This window comes from Berghia stephanieae, chromosome 1 (genome assembly GCF_034508935.2).
Source record: "Berghia stephanieae isolate SIO BIC M18660-M18661 chromosome 1, UCSD_Bste_1.3, whole genome shotgun sequence".
NCBI lineage: Eukaryota > Metazoa > Mollusca > Gastropoda > Nudibranchia > Aeolidiidae > Berghia > Berghia stephanieae.
This window is the reverse complement of record NC_088360.1, coordinates 83,892,213-83,902,212: the sequence shown is the minus strand read 5'-3', so window position 1 is coordinate 83,902,212 and position 10,000 is coordinate 83,892,213. Positions and strand designations below refer to the sequence as shown.

The following is a 10,000-nucleotide window of genomic DNA, read 5'->3' as shown; positions in this document are numbered from 1 at the left end:
TAATGATAATAAAAATAATAATAATAATAATAATAATAATATAATAATAATAAAAATAATAATAATAATAATAATAATAATAATAATAATAATAATAATAATAATAATAATAATAATAATAATAATAATAATAATAACATTAATAAAGTAATTTGTATAATGTCAATTTTGCGTAGATGATGGTGCACAGAGACGATAAAACTAAATGAAATAACATCAATTGACATTTCTTGAAAATATCTGACAAATTTGTACGCAAACATGGAATACACATCTTATAAAGTTATCGAATGCTTCATGAGAAACTTTGAAACAAGACAATCCATTAAATATTTAATTAAGCAGATATCCATTAAAATAAACAATGAATTACTCTCATATAATTCACTAAAACTGAACTTGATTGCTTGATATGCCTTAATCCCAGAGACAATTTGATTATGCACTTTATTACATTATTATAAGTAATGAATTTAAATGATGCCTTTCCTTGGAAACACTTGGCTTCAAAGTTTATTTTCCGTTCGAGAGCTATATCTCTCGGATCGTGACCTGTTCGAGTCAAGCTGTGGGTTGCGCAAAGTTTTAAGAATTTTGAAAAGGATTTTGATTTGTCTTTCCTCACACTATTTTAGTGTACAATGGTAATTCCGTTTTCTCTGACAAAAAGCAAAAAGTAATGCAGTGCCCCATTACAAGCGTCGTGTCTTGTCCTATATGTTAATTGTTTCTGTTATCTTGGCACCCCTTGTAAACGCGCTTCGAGCTCATTAAATAGATATTGCTCTCTATAAAATATCACTTTTTAATGAGATATACGATTTAGTACATTTGAAATAATGTTCTGGACAATGATTTTGAATATACAAGGAGTTAAAAAAGGCAGAGGTTATCACTATACTTGTAATAGTCGACCCCCTCCCCATACGGTATGAAAGGTACTGTCTCTGATTGGCTAATATTCGACAAACTAAAGCGTGTATTCTTGACTTTGATTTAATGTCAACGCTTATGGATCTATCCATGCATTGTATTTCTTCCTACCGCCAATAAAACATCCTCTTCCCGTTCATCTAGTTAACAGACTGTTGTCAATTCATTGAATCCCGTTATTTGCCTCTTTGAATGCGATACATTACACAATGTATAAATAATCATTATATGATTATGTGAGTTATAACATTACATGTTGTGTATATCGTGTGATATTAATGAGTGGGTTATGTTTGTATAATATTGTATCCGTTTTATGATCAATGTAAGTGCACATTTTAATATCTTGGGGCCCGGCAGCTGTATTCTGTGTCCCCTACATGCATCAGATTAGTCAGAATTTCAATCTAAAAAATAGTTTCCATCTGGTTGGAGAATACAAACTTCTTGCTTGTATTGTTATCGCTAACTTATTGTTTAGATTTGAAAACCGAATGGTTATAATCAAAGGAATCATAAACGTTATCATAAAATGTATAATGCAACTCTACAAAACACAAAGTTGATTTTCTCGGTCTGAAATCTATGTAGGATGTACTGATTCTTACACACCAAATGCTATGCAAGCGAGCCTTGTTTGATTCATTTCTACCGCCACCATCTCTAGAACTCTGCTGCACTCTGAAAAAGAAACAATGTTTTGGCCAGAAAGCTTGTATTTCGAATATGAATCGAATAAAATAAGGAGTCCATTGATATGTGAAGAACGAGTTTTGAGGCCACATTTTTTATAATATAGAGTTTTTCAGTGTACGGCAGTATTCTATTAGCTATTGGTTTTATTTGATCACTTACTGCATCGGTGAAAAAAATAACAAACAAATAAAACACACACAAAAAAAAAATAAAGTAAAAAGAGAAACAAACAAGCTGACAAGAAGGAATTAAATTATAAATGTACATCTTCGTGTCAGACTGCTATAAGAGACAGCGATATATAATATACTCCGCTGCTTTTATATCGGAGTAAACTAGATGAAGAAAATTGATTGTAAAATCAAAATTACAATAGTCATGAATTTAAAAGTATACTCAGATGGTAAATGGTAGTACTTAGGCTGACATATTTTGTTGTAACTAATCACCCTATTCACTCCAAGATAATACAATTTTGAGGCGAATGGACACAAATGACAAGAGTTGTGGTTTAGATTGAATTAAAAATAATAATAAACATCAAGAACAAAGTAAATATTTTGCAACACCTGTAAGTTGTAATCGCAGTCAAAGTGTTATATTTGTAAAATCTTGAATCTGATTTGATGCAGGTAATAATATGTTATTTCACCCAAATTTGAAAATGGTGACTCTGTGTTGCATGATACATTTAATAATTTGTGACAATACCGATTCTTGATGAATGCATGCATAAACTGTAATGTAGTATTATGTGTTAATTCAAAGTTTATCATTTTGTGTGAATGGAATATTAAGACGTGATTTGTTATACATTTTAAAACAGTATGCATACAAAACCGGCAAAGTATGAAATCAGGCATTCTGACATAAAATACAATACTAAATACAGCAACATATTAAATAGTTTACTTCAAAAGAGTAAGTAGAATGAAATCTGTAAAAGCAGTTATATAACATTGGAGCACTATTGATTTGCAATCTATATTCCATTATTTAAAAGAGCATTGTATAGTTTAGAATTCCTATTCTCATACTTTTCCGGTTCAATATATATATATATATATTGCGATAAATTTGTCTCGTATTTAATATATTTCATATCCAGCAAGCATCGTAGATGGTTATATATCATGATATCGTTTTTCTCATTTTGGGGTATGCTATGATTGATACAACATGTCATGAATTAGCAACAATAAAAATTGCTGAGGCTAAAACATTTTGCTGTAATACTGAAAAGTTGAATGGAGCGAAACACAATGTGACCTGATTAAAATGTTACTCATTTTGTTCCTCGAAGGCATCTCGGGCCTAAAATAGAACAGTTTGATTACTCGTCCAAGCAAAGACCTTTTTATATCTTTTGACCAGGATATTTTTTCCTGCACATAACATTCGATTAAAATACCCTTAAGTAATCAATACGTTTCAAACATGAGACTTCCTAAACCTTATAGATTTCTGTGTTTTCCCCGTGTACGACTGTAGTCATCCTAATCAAAACAATATCGAAACTTGAAAGAAACGTATTGTAATATAGATTTTAATGAGACTCCAAACACTATATCTCCGTCTCTGAATACAATAGTTGGAATTGGTCATTTTGATTAAATTTCGTCAGGTTTCATTGGTTGAATCCAACAGTGGTCGCTTAAGTATTCTATCCTGTAGTTAGAAACAGACTATTTGTGTCGACGTGAAATATGGGTATATTCGTCATATCACCATAATACATTAAAAGCGCAAAGAAACTCATAAAACAATCTAATAATTTGTGCCTATGCAAAAATCACGTCAAAAATCGGTCAGTAGCCCGTTAAAAAGACTCATCAGTTTGGGCTTTTCTCTCCTCTTCTCTCTATCTCTCCCTCTCCCTCCCCCCTCTCTCTCTCTCTCTCTCTCTCTCTCTCTCTCTCTCTCTCTCTTATATATATATATATATATAATATATATATATATATATATATATATATATATGCTGATTAATTAGCAAAGAAGTTAGAAGTTGATTTGTCAAAAATGAAAATGCTTCGTTTTGGAAAGCGACATTTAAAAGCGAAGGTCAATAATAATAAGAGACAAATATACCTCCGTTTTACTCTGAAATAACTAATGATAACATTTAAAGGAAAAAATAATTCATTCTTGATAAGACTTTAATCTTTAATCTTTTATCAGTTTATTTCTGAAAAAAAACCGCCTCCATGTTGGTACTTTCTTTGTATTTCGAGACAGTAATTTAATAATATTATCTAATAAAGTGATTTGAATATTTGGTAAGTAATAAATTATGAATATTTTAAAGCGGTTCAGATCTCTAATTTTTATCTTTGTTATCATCTCATTTTATCATTATAGCATTATCTTTGTAGTCATATTCTTTAGACGTTTATAGATAGATTTAATTTGATATGGAGTAATGAATAGATTTTTAGATTAGAATTTTATTTTTAATGTTTCCAAATTATCGATATGATTTCCTATATTATGGTAAGGCAATCGAGAACGCTTATTATGACTTTTGTTTTAGTAGAGGTGATGGAACTGAAATCACATTGTCACTGATTTGAATTATCATGTGTTGACATGTCTTCTTAAGATGGATAATAAATGAAATATTATTAAAAACACAATTATGTTTTCTTTTATTTCTTAATTATTGTTTTTTAATCCGATTTTTTCTACTTATCTCCCTTCCTTCCTTCCCGTCGTGTTTGATAGACCAGAATTACACGGGGAGCTCTATGGTCTTTCTTCAGAAAAAAATGACACAATATTGTATTCTCTGAAATAGTGAGGTTCCATGTTAGTCGTAACATTATTTGTAACAAGAGAAGTATTTGAAATGGGTCTTTTTGTACTTCTCAACAAAAAGATATTCCTGTTTTTTCAGTATCTAATTCTAATAGTTTGTTCATGTCGCGTTTAAATCGAGCACGACTGGGTGTCTGGGCGGGGTATTTGACCTCCCTTGGTGGACAGGAGGTCACTTGCTGTGTCTTCTTTCCCCCTATATCTGTATTCTGAGCTGCTTTTTCTCTGTTTTTCAATTTGCTTTCTGTCTTTGTCTTGGAATGGGATTACTTTGTTTTGTCCTGACCCTGGTCGGAGTTCTTGGCTGGGAGATAAACAGTCGAATGTATAGTTATAGTTTTGGGAAATGATATTATTTTCCTTGTAAATCATCTCCCTGTTATGCAGTGTATTATTTTTGTTTTACATATAATTTGTAAACATTTGAGTGTGTTCCTTTTAGCGTGGACCTGTGCTTGTGTCTGGATGAGATATTTAGGTGATGTCGATCTAAGTACATTGATAGTGTGCTCTTGGAATCTACATATGTTCCCCTTTGTCTTCCTTTTTCTTGGGTACTTTAATTGTAATTCTAGAACTGTTAACTATCCCATTTTCTTCCCTTTTACTGGAGCTGAAATGACCTTAATGTGTTGCAAGCGCCGTATAACCTTTAAAAAAAAAAAAAAAAAAAAAAAAAAAAAAAAAAAAAAAAAAAAAACAAAAACAAAAAAAAAAAAAATTGTCCTGCCACTTGCTGAGAGGGAAACAGTCAATGTTGGTGTAATATTAGTATTAGGAGATGATATTTTTCCTTGTAAATCATCTTTCTGTTATGTATTTTTATGCTGTTTATAATTGAATCCACTATTTGTTTGTAAACATGACGTTTGAGTGTATAGTTCTTAGTGGGAGGTTGTGCTTGTGTCAGGGTGATTTTTAGGTGATCTAAGACTACGTTCCCTGATGATGTGCTCTTGAAATCTACACGTTCCCTATCTGTACCGTTCTCCCTTGTCTTACTTTTTCTTGTGAACTTTTGATCGTAAATTTATAAAGTTTTGACTAGACGGTCTACCCCGTTTTTCCCCTTTTTGATGGCGCTGAAATGACCTAAATGTGTCGCAAGTGCCGTAAAATCCTTATAAAACAAAAAATATAAAAGACAAAGAAATGACACAATATATAGTGAAATAGTGTGGCTCTGTGTCAATCGTCCGACCACACTGTGTTTATTTCTAATATTATGTGTATTTGAAATACGTCTTTTTGCATCTATCTCTCAGCAAACACATAGTATTCCTGTTTATTCAGTCTCTAATATTTTGTTCATGTGGTATTTTAACCAAGCACGGCTGGATGTTTTTTTCTGAATCCCCTTGTGGACAGGAAGGTCACTTGATGTGTCTTCTATCCCACTGATATCTGTTTTCCAACTTGCTGTCTGTCTTCGTCTCGGAACGAGATGGCTTGGTTTATTCCTGGATCTGGCCGGTGTCATTGGCCAAGAGTGACACTGTCGAAGTATTAGTTTTTGGGTATTTATCATTCGCAAATTATCCCTCTGTGTCTACTTTTATAGTGTTTAAACAAAATTACATTTTGAGTGCATTCCACATAATATTGTCCTCGTGTGGATGGGACTAAGTGAACTTAAACTAAGCGTATTGATAGTTTACCCATTTACTTCTTTTCTGTGTTAGAACTATTTCCTTTGTCTCACTTTTTCTCAGGTGCCTTTAATTGTACATCTAGAAATGCCTGACAATCCAGTCTTCTTCCTTTTAATTATTCCTTTTTACTTTTTACTGAAGCTTCCTAAACTGCTTTAAACAAACCAACAACCAATACAAACAAAACAAAACAAAAACGAAATGACCTGAAAATGTCGGAAGCAACATAGAATCAAATTTAAAAACAAAACAAAACAAGAAAGATATCAAACAAACTGATTACAATAAATATCGAAACCCAATTTCCCCGTTTGAAATTAATTGTAAAATAATACAGTAAGGCAGATAATCAAGAAATTTCTTTCCATATTACCACGATTTACGAGGTAGTTCCCCTTCATATGTTTCAGTATTATGAATGGAGAAGGATGAAACGATTGCTCGGGGACAGTTGTTTTTTTTTTTTTTTGTCATATTTTGTTTTGAGTAAAGGTGGTTTTATGGTGATTTTAAGTCATTAAATCATAGAAAGATTTCGATCCAGCTATCAAACACTTAAGTAAAAAGTAAAACAAGGAGGCGAATTGAACATATATCAAATATAACCCTGCAACTGGTCTGGAAATTTGTAGAAATTTCCAATAAATGCTGCCGCACGAACTTCGATAAGAGTTAAAATTTCAACTTTTCACAAAATAAGCATTGTATTAAAACAAACCTAACTTTAAAACGACCAATATATAAGGAAAAAGGAAGAGAAATGTCATCTCTGACAAAAAAGATGAATCGATTTGACTCTTTCTTTCTCAGCAAAAGACCTCAGGCTGAACTGATGAGAGAAAAACAGCCCCTTTAAGGATAGAGACACAAAGACACATGTGAAAGATCAGGAGGGAAAGGAGGAGATAGAGAAGATACCGATAAGTGATTCCAAAAATGACTAAGATAACGAAGTTTTTGTTAGCTGACAGCCATTGTTCTTTGTCCTAAGGGGAATTCCACCCACCATTGGTTGAGGTAGATGATGTTTATACATTTTTCTCCTTATTTCTTATTTTCTAAAATACAAAAAAACAGAAGTCGAGCTTGTATAAAGAGCAATATCCATTAAACGTTCTCAAACACTTCACAAACGGTCTCAAGCTAACAGCAACACATCATATTTCGAGACTGTGGTACGAATTTATAATTTTTTTCGACTCAGACAACTCTGTTACCGGTCAGGTAATCACAATCGTAACCATTTTAACCTGAATACAGGCGATATTACAATTCCGTTCCGGAAGCAGGTGTCACACCACGAGACCACAAAGCCGTACTAATACTACTACTTCTCCTCCTCCTCCTCCTCCTCCTCCTTCTTCTTCTTCTTCTTCTTCTTCTTCTTCTTCTTCTTCTTCTTCTTCTCTTCTTCTTCTTCTTCTCCTCCTTCTTCTTCTTCATTTTCTTCTTCTACTACTACTACTACTTACACTACTACTACTACTACTACTACTACTACTACTACTACTACTACTACTACTACTACTACTACTACTACTACTACTACTACTACTACTACTACTACTACTACTACTACTACTAACTACTACTACTACTTACTACTACTACTACTACTACTACTACTACTACTACTACTACTACTACTACTACTACTATACTACTCTACTACTACTACTACTACTACATACTACTACACTACACTATACTACTACTACTACTACTTACTACTACTACTACTACACTACTCTACTACTACACATACTTACTACTACTACTACTACTATACTACTACTACTACTACTACTACTACTACTACTACTATTACTACTACTATCAATACGACTGCTACTACTACTATATCCAATACGATTACTATTATAATGAATATACATATGATATGGTTTTGCATATTAATTAATCAATCAGTCAGATATCCATTTCTATCTAATTCTAATTTTTATTTGAATAAAGAAGGAAATCTGTATTATGATAATTATATAATCTTATTGGCAGAATCCCATGCTAAAGTCTGGGTAATTGGACGGGAGTTTTTGGTGTTCTTAAACTAAATACACTCACATATATAGTCCCTCCTGCAACATCTTCGCGTTTGTAACCAGCCTACTTGAGTCTTTTAGATTTGCTGTTTCAAGAAAGGTTTGGACTGGGAAGGGGGGTGGCGGTGGGGTAAGAAACATGGTCACTATGAATTGATGTATTTGTCCACATTATTATGATGTGAGCTTTCAAATTTCTGAATATGTGTTTACTAGAACCAATCTTTTAAATATAACAAGTTTTGTAAAATCAAAAACGTTTCTATTATCCAGAAACAAGAGCCAAATGTTTGAATTTCTACGAATAGTAGCGGTCTGCTTATAAGTGTAGATCATATATTTACACAGAACTATAGTAATATTTCACTTTACCAATATATTTTTTTAACTGGCGAGAAATTGTCATAGTCTCCGTAAAGCCCCAAAGTCAAACACATCAACATAACCATTCTGTTTTTATTCCATATGTACCAATGACTGAAATTTGACCACCAAGCAGTCAGTATGAAGTATGATAAAAGAATGTTAAAAACTACTTGACAATATTGAACGTAATACAAATCTCGGCTTATGACGCAAGAATTATCCAGTAATGGCTTGGATCCATATAAAACTAGGCAAATTGCATTTGGAACGTACTTTCCTCCTACGACCGTAACCGTAATAGATATGACGAGGATCTATGACGAGGAAGACTGTGACGTTCCCCGATCTCTGTCCTGAGTGCATATTTCCACAATAGACCGTTCTTTGACAACCACGGGAGGCAGAGAATATAAACTTACTTTTATATAAACGCTCAATTCGATGAAAATATATTTAATAGATTGTATTAGTGAACAATTTGTGTCACATAAACGTATGTGCTCAAACTCTTCAACAGTCAGTAACACAATTATATAAATTCAATGGGCATACCGTTTATATTTTTCTTAGTTGTCATTAACATTTGTGTATATTTACTTTCCAAAGATTGTTCACATTACACTATAATAAATATATTAATAGATAAAAATCTGTGTCATTATAGCGGAATCGGTATTTCGAGCAAAATTAAAAGAAGTTAATGGCCGGATGGCTGACAAAGTGAGCAAATATCTGGCCCTAAAGAAATTTCCTTAAGCGGCCCACTTTACACAGAATTCCATATACGAAAAAAATATCTGTGTGTGATTTTATGTTGCTTTGGTTTATTTAACTTTGCTATTGCTTGTTTGATGAAGAAAAATCCCTGTACAACCGGAAAGGTCAATTTATCAGCAAGTTCGTAAGTATATTATGAGGGCAATCCCTAGGAATCTGAAGACAATTGAAGACTATTTTTGTAGGGCCGATGTGTCATGCAATGCCATGACGCCATGCCATGACCATTTTCCACGCCGTCGCTAGGTAGAATTCTGGTGGCTGGTGACTGGTAATGGTGGTGGAATGTGATGCTGTGTCGGCCATGATAACGAAGCGGTGATGGTGTTGGTGATCGAGATTGACACAATCGAACAGCTCAATATTCGGGGATTTCTATGAACTGATCCGGTTTCGCTATTACTCACTACCACGTTGAATATCTCTGTCTCTGCTTGTCAAGACGAGTCGATATATTCTTGTTATGTCAAGACATCTGTCAGACGGCTATTTACAAAGACAGGTAGTTGTCGATATCTTATTTCATTTCTGTGTTTACCTTAAATTTACCTTTCCTTGTCATGGAGTCAGTGATGTCTTATTTCATGCCTTGTTGATTTATTGCTCTAAACTTCCCTGTGAAATACATTTATATACCTAGGCAAAGTTTATGATTAATTGTACCTGTAGTTATTCTGTTCAGCCAATAATCTGTTCTCT

General features: G+C 32.9%; 1 protein-coding gene across 1 annotated transcript in view; it reads left to right on the top strand.

Moving 5' to 3' along the window:
- Positions 1-9,635: 9,635 nt before the first annotated feature.
- Positions 9,636-10,000, top strand: part of LOC144959418 (uncharacterized) — a 31,574-nt gene continuing 31,209 nt past the window's right edge. The window contains exon 1 of the mRNA XM_078892002.1: positions 9,636-9,803. The gene's annotated coding sequence lies outside the window, so the exon portion shown is untranslated. The remainder of the gene's footprint in view (positions 9,804-10,000) is intronic.